The following is a 14,890-nucleotide window of genomic DNA, read 5'->3' on the forward strand; positions in this document are numbered from 1 at the left end:
TCACAAAGTCTCCCTTTCCGCTAACTTGGGACAAAAATTTCAATCTTTCATGGACTCAATATGCCCCTCAGTGAATAACTTGGGGTGTCTTCTTTCCAAAATGGGGTCATTTGTGGGGTGTTTGTACTGCCCTGGCATTTGAGGGTCTCCGCAATCATTACATGTATGGCCAGCATTAGGAGTTTCTGCTATTCTCCTTATATTGAGCATACGGGTAATGAGATTTTTTTGTTCCGTTCAGCCTCTGGGCTGAAAGAAAAAATTAATGGCACAGATTTCTTCATTCGCATCGATCAATGTGGATAAAAAAATCTCTGCCAAAAAAAAAAAAGGAGGGGAAAGGACATAGGAGCTCCGCCCAACATCCATACCCACTTAGCTCGTATGCCCTGGCAAACCAGATTTCTCCATTCACATCAATCAATGTCGGGATTTTTATTTTATTTTTTATATACAAAGTGTTTGCCAAAGTATATGAACACCGCCGCCTCCTCAGCTCATATGCCTCGGCAAACGTATCTTTTACTGCAGAGGAGAAATCTCATCTTGCAGCGCCGCATACACTGACTTTTGTGTAATCTGACAGCAGCGCAATGCTTCTGTCAGAATGCACATCAGTGCTGCAGCTGGTTCATCGGTTGGTCCACCTGGAAGGTAAAAAAAAACGAAACAAAAAAGAAAAAACCAGGCCGCAACGCAATAAATTTATTAACTTTATAATAACTTTTGAACAGAACCTATAAACTTTATTTAACTTTTTGAACTGAACGTTAACTTTTTTGCTTACCGGTGTTTTTTTTTTTTTTTTTTACCTTTATAGGACAAACCTCTCCTTCCCCATGGGACAATGTGCAAAGCGCAAATCGCCCAAAGATGTGGCGAAGTACATTATGCACTTTATCCCAGGTGAAAGGAGAGGTTTGCAGCAGCTGTGAGTAAAAGGGCCCTAATAGCCCTGTGTGCCTGTCCTGTGAGATGCAATCTCTATGCTAAGTGTACCTGTGTGTGGTACTTCCGGAAACACTCCCCTAAGCATAGGGCAGGGTGGTCAGGGCAGTCAGGACAGAAATAGCGGGTGTCACGCCTTATTCCACTCCTGCTACAGACACAACATTTTTTTCGGGGTGATGGTTGGGTTGAGGTACCAGCAACGACATTGGGGAAATGTCGCTCGTGTAGACGGCTCACTACACTGATGGTTGGGGCCACGGAACCTCCTGGATACAGGAGGTTCTTGATGATCTCTTCCTGAAATTTGAGGAAGGATCCTGTTCTCCCAGCCTTACTGTAGAGAACAAAACTATTATATGCAGCCAATTGAATCAAATATACAGACACCTTATTATACCAGCATCTGGTGCGTCGGGAAACTAAATAGGGAGCCAACATCTGGTCATTGAAGTCCACCCCTCCCATGAGCGCATTATAGTCGTGGACTGAGAGGGGCTTTTCAATGACACTGGTTGCCCGTTCAATTTGTATTGTCGTGTCTGCGTGAATGGAGGAGAGCATGTAAACGTCACGCTTGTCTCTCCATTTCACCGCAAGCAGTTCTTCGTTACACAAGGCAGCCCTCTCCCCCCTTGCAAGACGGGTGGTAACGAGCCGTTGGGGGAAGCCCCGGCGACTAGGTCGCACGGTGCCACAGCAGCCAATCTGTTATAGGAACAAATGCCTGAAGAGGGGCACACTTGTGTAAAAATTGTCCACATAAAGATCGTACCCCTTGCCAAATAAGGGTGACACCAAGTCCCAGACTGTCTTCCCACTGCTCCCCAGGAAGTCAGGGCAACCGACCGGCTCCAGGGTCTGATCTTTTCCCTCATAGATCCGAAATTTGTGGGTATAGCCTGTGGCCCTTTCACAGAGCTTATACAATTTGACCCCATACCAGGCGCGCTTGCTTGGGATGTATTGTTTGAAGCCAAGGCGCCCGGTAAAATGTATAAGGGACTCGTCTACGCAGATGTTTTGCTCAGGGGTATACAAATCTGCAAATTTCTGGTTGAAGTGGTCTATGAGGGGCCGAATTTTGTGGAGCCGGTCAAAAGCTGGGTGGCCTCTGGGACGGGAGGTGCTGTTGTCGCTAAAGTGCAGGAAACGCAGGATGGTCTCAAAACGTGTCCTGGACATAGCAGCAGAGAACATGGGCATGTGATGAATTGGGTTCGTGGACCAATATGACCGCAATTCATGCTTTTTGGTTAGACCCATGTTCAGGAGAAGGCCCAGAAAAATTTTAATTTCGGAAACTTGGACTGGTTTCCACCGGAAAGGCTGGGCATAAAAGCTTCCCGGGTTGGCGGCTATAAATTGAGTGGCATACCGATTTGTTTCTGCCACGACTAAGTCCAAGAGCTCCGCAGTCAAGAACAGCTCAAAAAATCCCAGTGCCAAACCGATCTGAGCTGTCTCAACCCGAACTCCAGACTGGGCGGTGAAAGGGGGAACTAGAGGTGCGGCTGAAGTTGGGGACTGCCAATCAGGGTTTGCCAGCACCTCAGGGACTCTACGGGCCTGTCTGTGCGGTGGCTGCGACGGGGTAACTATTGCACGTGCCACCGTACCAGCTTCAACTGCCCTTCTGGTGCTCGCCACTTCACCATGTTGTACGGCAGTGCTGGTACTAGGTCCAGGATGGGCTGCGCTGCTGGTGTATGCCTCACCACATAATCCGACAGCGCCAGCCCCACTCTACTGCCCTTGAAACGGATCCTGCACAACCTGTGGTCTAGCGACACGGGGCCGGGTACGCCTGGTGCTATCAGGGACCTCAACCTCCTCGTCCGAACTTTGGGTCAGACTGACACTGCTTTCTACAGGTTCATATTCTGACCCACTAGATTCATCAGATGAGGGTTCCCATTCCTCATCCGACTGGGTCAGAAGCCTGTAAGCCTCTTCAGAAGAATACCCCCTGTTTGACATTTGGACTACTAAATTTAGGGGTATTCCCTGAGACTAGCCAAGAAAAAAAGCAAGCCTGTCTTACAAATGGGAGGCTAGCGAAGTACCGGAGGCCGCTGCGATTGATAAAAATATCAAAACAGATTTTTTTATCGCCGCAACGCCTGTAAAGTGATTGTGCAGTGATCAAAAAAAAATAAAAATTTTGTCACTGCGGTGGGGCGGGCGTGGGTGAAAGCACATGTGGGCGACCGATCAGGCCTGATCGGGCAAACACTGCGTTTTGGGTGGAGGGCGAGCTAAGGTGACACTAATACAATTATAGATCTGACTGTGATCAGTTTTGATCACTTACAGATACTATAAAAGTACAAATGCTGATTAGCGATACGCTAATCAGCGAATAAGTGACTGCGGTGCAGTGGGCTGGGTGCTAACCGACACTAACTACCTAACCAAGGGGCCTAAACTATCCTAAAACTATCAGTCAATACCAGTGGGAAAAAAAAGTGACAGTTTACACTGATCACTTTTTTCCCTTTCACTAGGTGATTGACAAGGGGCGATCAAGGGGTTAATTGGGGTGATCTGGGGCTAAGTGTGGTGTTGGTGGGTACTCACTGTGATGTCTGCTCCTCTGCTGGGACCAACCGACCAAAAGGACCAGCAGAGGAGCAGAGAAGCCATTTAACACCTTATATTTATAAATAAAGCGACGATCATTGGCTGGCAGGGGGTGATCAATGACAGGGGGGTGATCAGGGAGTCTATATGGGGTGATCACCCCCCTGTCAGTGATCACCCCCCTGTAAGGCTCCATTCAGAGGACCGTATGTGATTTGCGGATCCGTGGATCCGTAAAACACATACGGATGTCTGAATGGAGCCTTACAGGGGGGTGATCAATGACAGGGGGGTGATCAGGGAGTCTATATGGGGTTATCACCCCCCTGTCAATGATCACCCCCCTGTAAGGCTCCATTCAGACGTCCGTATGTGTTTTGCGGATCCGATCCATGGATCCATAACACACATACAGACGTCTGAATGGAGCCTTACAGGGGGGTGATCAATGACAGGGGGGTGATCAATGACAGGGGGGTGATCAGGGAGTCCATATGGGGTGATCACCCCCCTGTCATTGATCACCCCCCTGTAAGGCTCCATTCAGACGTCCGTATGTGTTTTGCGGATCCGTAAAACTCAGACGGACGTCTGAATGAAGCCTTACAGGGGGGTGATCAATGACAGGGGGGTGATCAGGGAGTCTATATGGGGTGATCAGGGGTTAATAAGTGACAGGGGTGGGGTGTAGTGTAGTGTGGTGCTTCTTATTACAGAGCTGCCTGTTTCCTCTGGTGGTCGATCCAAGCAAAAGGGACCACCAGAGGACCAGGTAGCAGGTATATTAGACGCTGTTATCAAAACAGCATCTAATATACCTGTTAGGGGTTAAAAAAATCGCATCTACAGCCTGCCAGCGAACGATCGCTGCTGACAGGCTGTAGATCCACTCGCTTACCTGCAGTTCCTGTGCGCGCGTTCACAGGAAATCTCGCGTCTCGCGAGATGACGCATAGATGCGTGACTCTGCCTGAGTGAGCCGCCTCCGGAACGCGATCCTGCGTTAGGCGGTCCGGAGGCGGTTAATAATGAGTTACAGCAATCAAGGTGGGAATGGATCAGGGCAACAATGAGAGTTTTTGTTGTTTCCATAGTGAGAAAGGGTCGTATCCTAGAGATGTTTTTGAGGTGCAAGCAGCATGAGATTGAATATAGGGGGTAAAGGAAAGATCATTGTCAAACAACATTGAGACAGCAGGCATGCTGCTCCGGAGTTATGATAGTGCCACACACTGAGTAGAGACTCTGGGAAGACACCAGTAGTTCAGTTTTTGAGAGATTCAGTTTCAGATAGAGAGAGGACATGATGTTGAGACAGACATATGTAAAGTGTATGGTGGACAAACAGTTGTATTACCGATCATTTGTCCTCCATACAGTTTTTATCAGCTCATGTAAAGTTTCCTTAAACAAGCACCAGTCAACTTGTTATATTGTCGATCTGAACTCCTGAAGCCCTGCTTTGGGCTGTGTAAAAAGACCCTAAGGCTGGGTTCAGACCTGAGCGTATTCGATATGGGCTGTTTACAGGCGTATTTTGGGGCTGTTTGTATTTTGGAAATGCGCATCGTACGCGCGTTCTTGCTATTGACCAGAGGCGTACAATGAAAACCAGAGGTGTTATGCGCGACAATACGCCCCCCAAAGAAGCTCCTGTACTTCTTGGGGCATAGGGCGTTTTACAGCGCATTCGTACGCGCTGTAAAACGCTCAGGTGAGAACCATGCCCATAGGGAAACATTGGTTTTTGCCTGTTGAGCGTTTTACAGCGCGTAGGAACGCGCTGTAAAACGCTCAGGTGTGAACCCAGCCTTAGGGTACGGACACACATAGCAGATTGTCTCCAACACAAATTCTCCTGTGGATTTGATAAAGGTTTTCATGCAGATTTGATGCAATTTCACCTTATGCATTACAAAGAATAGAATTCATGGTGAAAATCCACAGCATACAAGGACATACGGCGGATTTAAAATTCACACCACAAGCCAATTTACATTGCAAGTTATTTAGCGCAGAATGTGGATAAGATTTCTTAAAGTCTCATCCACTTTGCTGGTACTGTAAAATGCTGAGGATTTGATGCACTCATATCCGTGGTAGAAAATTCGCAATGTATCCGCTATATGTGAACATACCCAGACATACAACTTAGGGCGTGTTCACATCTGCTATTCGGGGCCTTCATCATAGCTTTAGTCAAAAACAGCGGAGAGATAAGTCCATTATGCAGGACTTTTTTTCTCCTCTCCTGGATAGAAACCAAATGGATCCCATTATTGTCAATGGGATCTGTTTGGCTCAGTTCCTGTCAGTTATGTGCCACATCCGGCACTTACATTATTTTGTTTGTTCTGCTCCTATAAATGGAGTAGAACAATGGAAATAAATAAAGATGGATTTACACGGGGCAAGGAGAAGCGCTCCTTCCAGACAGTTGATTGCTCGTAAAGTGGAGGTAAAGTGCTACATTTGCATGCAGGGTTCACCTCCACAGTATGAGAACGAGCGATGGCTACAGCTATCACTTGTACGCATACCATATCATTGCTTCTGGGCAGCGGAGTGCTGTTTAGAAATCCCAATCTGCTGCCTGGGAATGATGATTTAGGTGTCTGCACCTCCGATCATTTCACCTTATGAACGAGCGTTTTGCTCATTCATCAGGTGATCTGTGGCACCATTAGACAGGCAGATTATCGGGAACCAGTACTCATAGGAACGTTTGTTCCCGATAATCCCCCCAAGCAGTGGGCCGTGTAAATTTACCTTAACTGTGGTGTGAAAGAGCCCTTAGGCGATTCCTATCTCGAGTTAAAATTTGTAGGGTCAACTGGGAAAAAACCTATAGGGTTGCTGTACATTATTTGGTCTGGTTATAGAATCCACATGCAGATTCTTGCTAATTATTGCTGAATGTACCTGCCTTCTGAAAGAATATCAAGTACAGGTGCTGCCCAGAAATTAGAAGTGATGTACATGCAGAGCCCCCTGCCGGACCACATTATATACAGGCTTCCACATGATAAATAGTATTTAACTGGTTATAAGAGCATTTTTGTTTAAAACAATCATCTCTGAATAGCCTGTAATACTCTTTTTGAACAGATTGCCAAAAATGTTCTTCAGGTCTTTTTCAACCACTTGCTTGCCACCACACAACTTTATACTTTGTAGGCAGTTAACTGTAACCAGACGTATAAAAGCTCTGGGTTACATTACAATATACTGGCGCCCCGTGGGGCTGCAGTTCGCTGTGACTGCACTGCCATTAGACAGACGCAGTCACAAGGAAGACCAGCCAAAGTGGTCACTGGGCATGTGTGTGTTGTGACATGCTGTCACAACGATGCTATGTGAAGAAAAGTATATAAAGCCAGCAGGGGCGCTTTTAGCTATGCGAGAGCGACCACTGCTGGCTGTAAAGTGAACTGTGAGCCTCCTGTCTGTGAATTAACCACTTCCTGTCCTGAGTAAAAAAAAAAAGCAAAAATTAAATAAAGGATTTAAATAGTAATAAAGAGTAAAAAGTACAAATTAAATAAGTAATAAGTAAAAATTTTATTAAAAAATAAGTAAAATAAAAAAGTTTTAGCTATAGTTACACAGTGTATTAGTTTTAGTAATAGTATAGCAAACCATGTCCTTTTTCTTTCATTGAAAAAAATATATATGTCTCAATGTACGACAGCAAGGAAGCTGGCATAGTTTTAGACTGGCGCTGGATGCGCCAAAGTTATGTAGATGCCGGCGCCTCCACATAACTTCGGCGATCCACTGCCAATGCAGGGGCTTATTAAGACTTAATAAATGTGCCCCATAGTTATTAGTTTTACTGTAGGAATAGTATAGCAGACTTTGTGTGTCTAATACATACAAACATACACAATTTTTTTTTATTTCTTGAAAAAAAAGTTTTTAAATATAGCCATTCATTTTAGCTATATTTAGTATACCGCTTTTTTTTCTGTGTGTAAAATATACAAATATATGCATATTTTTTTCATTTATAATTTTTTTTTTAAACAAAGCCAAAAGCTTAAAATATCCAAATTTCCCTAAGGCCTCATGCACACGACCGTTGTTTTATTCCATGTCCGTTGTTCAGTTTTTCGCGATTTTCTGCGGACCCATTGACTTTCAATGGGTCAGTGGAAAACTCGGCTAATGCAGCACCGTTTGTCATCCGCGTCCGTGATTCCAGTCCGTAAAAAAAATATAACCTGTCCTATTTTTTTCGTGGATAATGGTTCGCGGACCCATTCAAGTCAATGGGTCCGCGAAAAAACACGGAGGCACATCCGATTGTCATCCGCGTCCGTTTTATTTCTCTCATTTGCCAACTTGTGCCAATAAAATAAAAATCAGATACAGGAAGTTTAATGTCACAGGATATGCAAATTGCTAGGCACCTGTGGTGAAAATCCATAGTGTGGTGAGGCAGTTACTGTCTGGCTATTCTGTTTTGTGCAAAATAAGATGCCACGCTGGAATGTGGAGCGTCTTATTTGTTTGGTGCAGGAGAGGCCCGAACTATGGGAGACCCGGTCAAAGAATTATCTGGACCGAGTGCGCAAGGAGTCGGCTTGGGAGCAAGTGGCCCGTAAGATGAGGCGGCAAGAATGGTCCAAAGCTGATGGCCGTGGCCGTGCAGCTTTAGGTAAGTGCCAGCAATGTCGTTGTACTGTCCTTGCCCAGTCTGTCCCCATAAAATGATGTAGCTATAAATTCCATGCGGTCAGAAGAATGTATATTTAGTGGTCCAGCTTCATCTGGCATAAAACCTGTACATGGTTTTGGGAACAGTCGTGCACTAAATACCATACCCCATTTGTTTTCCGAAAAAAGGCTGAGCCTCCCTTTGCTCCAGCAAACAGTACTCATGTCTCAAACCTGTATGTGCACTTGTTATTTCCTCACACGTGTCCCTTTTGTAATTGAGCATCCTATATAGTTGTCTCCATGTCATATTATAAAGTCTTTTAGTCCAAATGGCTTGCACGACTAATCTCCTCCTTCCTGAACTTATTGTACATTAGTATCCCTACACCTGCAGTACTGTACCATGTGCTGTATAATCTGGCCTATTCATACATTTATCTGAGTTGGCAACTTGATTTTGAATAAACTTTGCCCTTTGCTATTTCTACAGATATATTTTTAAAGTTTTGACTGACATTTGTTTACATTAAATGTAAAATTTCATTTCATTACAGTGAAACAGACGAAAACTAGATGGAACAGCTGCCGGGTCCAATTTTGCAGGGAGCTGAATACTCAAGGCCAGAGTGGGGAAGGCAGCTCAAAAAAGAGGCCATATATATATGCTGCTCAATTGCAGTTTTTGCGTCCGGTGATGGATTTGAGGCCGTAAGTTATTTTGTTGTGATAAAATACTTTTTTCCTTGTAATTATTAGTTCCTAATTTTGGTTTAGCCATAGTGGTCTAGAATGTAAGGGGTTGTGTGGCGTTGTACAATGGTTGACCTATCCTTTGTGTAGGTGAACCAAATCATTTTTGTGGGTTAGTAACACCGGCCACCACCGATGATGATCAGTATGATGACACGACACGTGCAGAGCGCACATGCCGCCTCCTGTATATTTTTATTCCCTGACTGGCACTATTTTCATGAACAAGTCACATAGATCTCGGCAATTAGAGCAGTAATCGAGAAGGGAGATGGCCCGTGCACACTGCACGCATTGTCTCCTCATACAGTTGATCGTCATGGTGGTCGGCTGTTGTTCCCCGGCCAATATGATCTTGTGTACTTATCTTGTGGATAGGTAATAAATGTGTAAAGTTTTAGAAAAGCCTGTTTCCTTTTTGTGGCCCTGAATAGCGTACCCATTTGTGTAAGTTTGGTTATGTTCATAATTGCTGGAATATACAGGCTAATTTTATTATGGTGGTTTTAGGATTTGATACCTCTTCTGTACTGTAATTGACATTTACATATTTTAAAGGATTTCTTATAAACCTCAACATGGAGTCATCAAAGATCAACTATATATTAAAAAAATGACACATACATAATACGCTTTATTAAATAGAGTATAATGATGCTCCAACAGTGTCCGTACAGCTGAATAGTAACTACTACTACCACCATGGCCTTGTGATGCGTGCTCCATGTTATTTTTTTAGAAAATGATGTTCTTTTTGGTTTACATTACATATGGATGGTAGGAAGTTCAAAGCAGTCCAGATACAGAAGAGACGGACAGAATTTCAGCACTGCTTTTGGTCCTTGAATGTGTATACCTCGTTTTGTGCTTGACTGATCCAAAAGCCAATTATATTTTTCAAAGTAGTTTTATATTTGGCATTGTGAGCTAATTGACCTGAAAAAAGTAATTTATTCTTATTTTCAAAATTCACATTGAAGGACAAAAACCAGAATTTTGATAAAATCTGTGATATATGCAGTTCACACACAGTTGTGTTTATTTAGAAAACATTAACTACTTTTGAAATGTTGTAGACAAATGATGTAATATATGTTTTCATGTCATTTTCCTATACAGTACTGTGGACAGTCTGGATGAGCCTGAAGACTCTGAGGCAGCATTAAGCGACACGCCGCCGTTTTTTTCACCTGCAGCTAGTCCTGCCCCAACGCCCCCGCTGAGGAGCCGGACCAGCCATCCCAGGCTGAGGCCACCCGATCTCCACGGAGCCCTTCACCACTTCAACAGCCGCAGCCCAGGCATCGCCGCAATGTTCCTCAATCTTCCTCTGGCAACCGACTCGGGAGGCTATAGATGCCCGAGTCATAGATTTCCTTGCCCAGAGGAGGAGTGATGGCATTGAGGAGTCAACGCTAAGGGGCCTTGCAAGTTTATTGAAGCAAGTGCCCATTGAAAAACATCCAGAATGTGTGGCTTCAATAGCCCTTGTTATTAAAATGTATGCCTCCCCTTACCAGGGAGACATACACTCCCATATTAATGATCTAGACATACACTCCCATATTAATGATCACAACACCCACCTCAAGGGCCATCTCCCCCCCCACCGACTTACCAACGGTCCCAAGACCCGATAGCATCCACTTACCCCCAAAGGATTGCAACTCGGGCCACTGATCCTGGCCAGGTACGGCCACAATCAGCTTATGAGCATGGCTCGTTTACACAAGACCTTTTTGATCGTTGATGTAATATGTTCTGTAAATTTTTATTTGTTGCCATTATTCTTGTTTGTGTATTCTTTATTTTATGATATATTTGAAAAATAAATTTTTGATCAGAAAATTTTAATTGCCTTGTGTGAATTTTATTATAAAAACAAAAATTTACAGTTCTTCTACACATTTCATAAACACATAGACGCACACCAGTTCACAATGTACATAAATTTTAATTTGGAGGGACATAATCTGTATTTTGCTATAATGTGAACATGAGGTATTAGAAGATTTTTTGGCCCATTACACTAAATACTAATGATGTTAATGTTGGTGACATTTTGTGAAAAACCTCATTAGTATTGATATTTACTTTAAAAAATGTGCTGGTCAAAAAACCTCAGCCCGCAAGCCCACATCAAGGGTCCTAAGTCTCTTGCGAGTCCCTACACTCAACTACCACAATAAATTAACATAATCTATCTACAAAATAAAAAACAACTAAAGAGCCCAGATTTCAAAAACTGCCACGAATAGCGTCCCTCTGCCATGGCAAGGACCCCTCTGGGCTGTAAAAGTAGTCTGCATAGAGTTCCCGAACTGCAATGCCTGCAGTCCCAGGTCCTCTATGCAGGGTCCTTTCCAAACCCAAACCTGATAACGTTGGAAAATCTTCCATGTCAACAGAAGAGGAAGCCTCATTAATCCTGGTGAAGTTGTGTAGAACAAGACAAGCTTGAATCACCAGGGTAGCATTCTCCGGATCCACAAAAACACCCTCCACTTGCTAGAGAGTATCCCAAAAGCTCACTCAACATACCGACGGGCACGAGTCAACCGGTAGTTGAAAATACACCTCCTGACATCCAAACCACGCTTTGGAAAGGGCCGCATAACATGGGGAGTCAACGCAAACCCTTCATCCGCCACGATGACAAATGGAGCTGGTGGACCTGCATATCCAGGCAGTCTTCTGGACTCGGGCAGGGCAAGCTGGTTGGCATGAAGCCGCTCACCCATTCTAGAAGCACTAAAGATGCGAGCATCCACAGTGCTTCCATAGGCCCCGATATCAACCGGTAGTTACTGTCAGCAACAGCCATCAGTACTACCAAAAGATTATGTTTATAATTGAAGAATCGGGACCCTGAGTGAGGAGGCTTCTTCACACGGATGTGCTTGCCATCCATTGCCCCGATGCAGTTTGGAAACTGCGTAGAAATATTGAAGCCCTCAGCGATCCAAACCCAATCGTCCGCCTTGGACTGTGGCATCACCGTCTCTCGAAGTTGCTGCCAGATGACATGGCAAGTGTGACGTACAATCTGAGAGATCGTCGAGGTTCCTAAAAGAAACTCAAAATGCAGGGATGCAAAAGAGTTCCCAGTTGCAAGGAATCTGTAGGACAAAGAAAACATATATATCAGTAAACAGCAAATACATGATTCGCCTATAATGTTGTATACAAGACATGATTTTAAACAATATGTCCATTGTCGACTAAAACAAAAATAAAATTTAGAATTTGTGGGTATGAACCACACACTACCAGCGATTGGGGTGTTGGCAGTACTACCACAACTAAGTTCCAACAACTGTGTTTAGACCCTTTAAATGCAGAAGGTTATGGGCAACTAAGTTCCAACAACTGTGTTTAGACCCTTTAAATGCAGAAGGTTATGGGCGACTTAAGAATGATGTGAACATTATGCATGATGATGACGTTAGCTGAACATAAATTGAAAACCTGCTACAAAGAATCTACGAGCTTTAATATTGCCATGTTATGTTTCAGGGAATCAAGTTTTAAACAAAAAAGGACATAACAATGTTCACAAAAGATTATGGGCAAAGAAAGGTTACTTCAGCAAACAGTAGAACATGTCTAACAGCAGCCATTTTCTAACACATGTTCCTCCTGACAGAAGCAGTGCACATTACTGTTGAAACTTTAAACAAAAAATATTGCTTACCTCAACGTGACGATGAGCCTTTCTTCAGGAGAAATGCTGCGCCTCATATTGGTGTCCATGAAGGTAAGGACAGTACATAGAGACGACAGAAAGCAATCAAATGTAGTCACTGACATCCTACAGAAGGCAAAAAACTTCTCAGGATGCAGGCGAAGATCTTGGTAGAGGGTATGAAAGTGTCCTTTCCGGTAGCGTTGAGAAACAATCGGATGGACCCAAAATCGCCGCCTTCTACTAGGTTCCTCGTCCAACAAAAGAGTGCGCTGTCCCCATTGCCGAGAAATAAGCCAATGCAGTAAGACCTCTTCCTCGGAGTCATCCACCATGGTGAATCAGCAAAGACAAGCAACCAAAAGAACCTCTGTACCCTGTAAAGACTACCGAAAATGGCCACAAAACCAAACTCAGGTGACCTGCATATATACCAGTATCCTGGGTGGAGTTATTAAAATTAAATTTTTTTCACCCTTCCTTGTTTTCTGACGGTCCGCAAAAAAAAATGGACACACGGAAACACAACGAAAGAAAAAAACGGAAATGGATCACGGAACAACGGAAGCACATTTTGCGGAACGGAACACAACAACGGTCGTGTGCATGAAGATCAAAAATAAAACAAATAGTACAAAACATTTTAGAAATGTTTTGTCTTGCAATCTTTTGTAACAGAAAAAAATTTAAATTTTCTTTCATAATTTTGACAGTTTATCCTTCAATATTTTTTTTGGCTCAGAAATTAAATAATTATTTGCAGTCATATAGGCCCCTTGCTAAAATTTGAGAATTGGCCTGGTAAGGGTAACACACAATTAAAGTCATTGGGGCTATTTACATGGCTTTCAAAAAATAAGACCTCCTATTTATGGACATTTTTAAGGCCAGACGGGACCCTTTTTGATGGCTGTTTAGAAAGGAGTGCACCCATCTAATGGAAGTTAAAAACGGATATACTCTCTAGGGGTAAAAAAAAAAAAAAAATGCTCACTTCATCCACTTGCAGTACGGAGCCATTTTTCATCTTAAATGCCAGGCGATTTTTGCATATCTGACATGTGTCACTTTAATAACTTTGGAATGCTTTTACGTATTGTGACATAGCAAGGGGTTTTGTTTGGGAAGGCAGGTATTTTCCTCCCAACATGGGGCGGTTGGGCTGATTTCCAGCCAGGTGAGATCAAATACAGGACCGGAGCTTAAGTGCCGGTCCAGGTTTTGGCAGCACCTGGCTGTCCTTTAAATAGGCAGCTGGGCTCAGAATCCGAGTCTCTGTTTTGGGATCTGAAGCATGGCGCTGTGTTGGAAGTTTGAGAGCTGCACGCTGGGAAACAGGCCCCCTAAAGCCTGCTGTGGACTGCCGGGGATAAAACTGCTGGAAAGGTGACGTGTCTGTTCTATGGACTTCATTGTGTGAATTAACACCAAGACTGTAATGAGTTGTTTTTCTTTTGCCTTTTGTGTGAATAAACACTGACATTTTGATTTACAAACTTGTTTTGCCTCTGTACTGCGTCCACTTACCCTGCCTACCAGAGCAAATCCTCTCAGTATCCAAGCCATTCTGAGACGGTTTTCTTGTGACACATTGTACTGCATGATGGTGGCAAATTTGAGTCAAAACATTTTACTTTCATCTAAAAAAATAAAATAAAATTACAAAATTTACAGAAAATGTGGAAAAATTTAAAATTTTCTAAATGTCAATTTCTCTTCCTTTAACCACTTCTAGACCAGGCCATGACCAGGCCTAATTTTGCAAATCTGACATGTGTCACTTTATGTGGTAATAACTTTGAAATGCTTTAACTTATCCAAGCCATTCAGAGACTGTTTTCTCGTGACACATTGTACTTCATGTTAATGGTAAATTTGAGTCAACATATTTTACCTTTATTTATAAAAAAAAAATCCAAATGCTAACGAAAATTTTTAAAAATTCACTGTTTTCGAAATTTGAATCTCTCTGCTTTTAAAACAGAAAGTAATACCGCATAAAATATTTATTACTTAACATTCCTCATATGTCTACTTCATGTTGGCATCATTTTTGAATTTTTTTTTTTTTTTAAGACATTAGAAGGCTTAGAATTTTAGAAGCAATTATTAAAAAATTTCTGAAAATTTCCAGTACCCACTTTTTAAGGACCAGTTAAGGTCTGAAGTCACTTTGTGGGGCTTACATAGTGGAAACCCCCCATAAACAAACCCATTGTAGAAACTACACCCCTCAAGTTACTTAAAACTGATTTTACAAAC

The sequence above is a fragment of the Bufo bufo genome, chromosome 2, assembly GCF_905171765.1.
Source record: "Bufo bufo chromosome 2, aBufBuf1.1, whole genome shotgun sequence".
Classification (NCBI taxonomy): domain Eukaryota; kingdom Metazoa; phylum Chordata; class Amphibia; order Anura; family Bufonidae; genus Bufo; species Bufo bufo.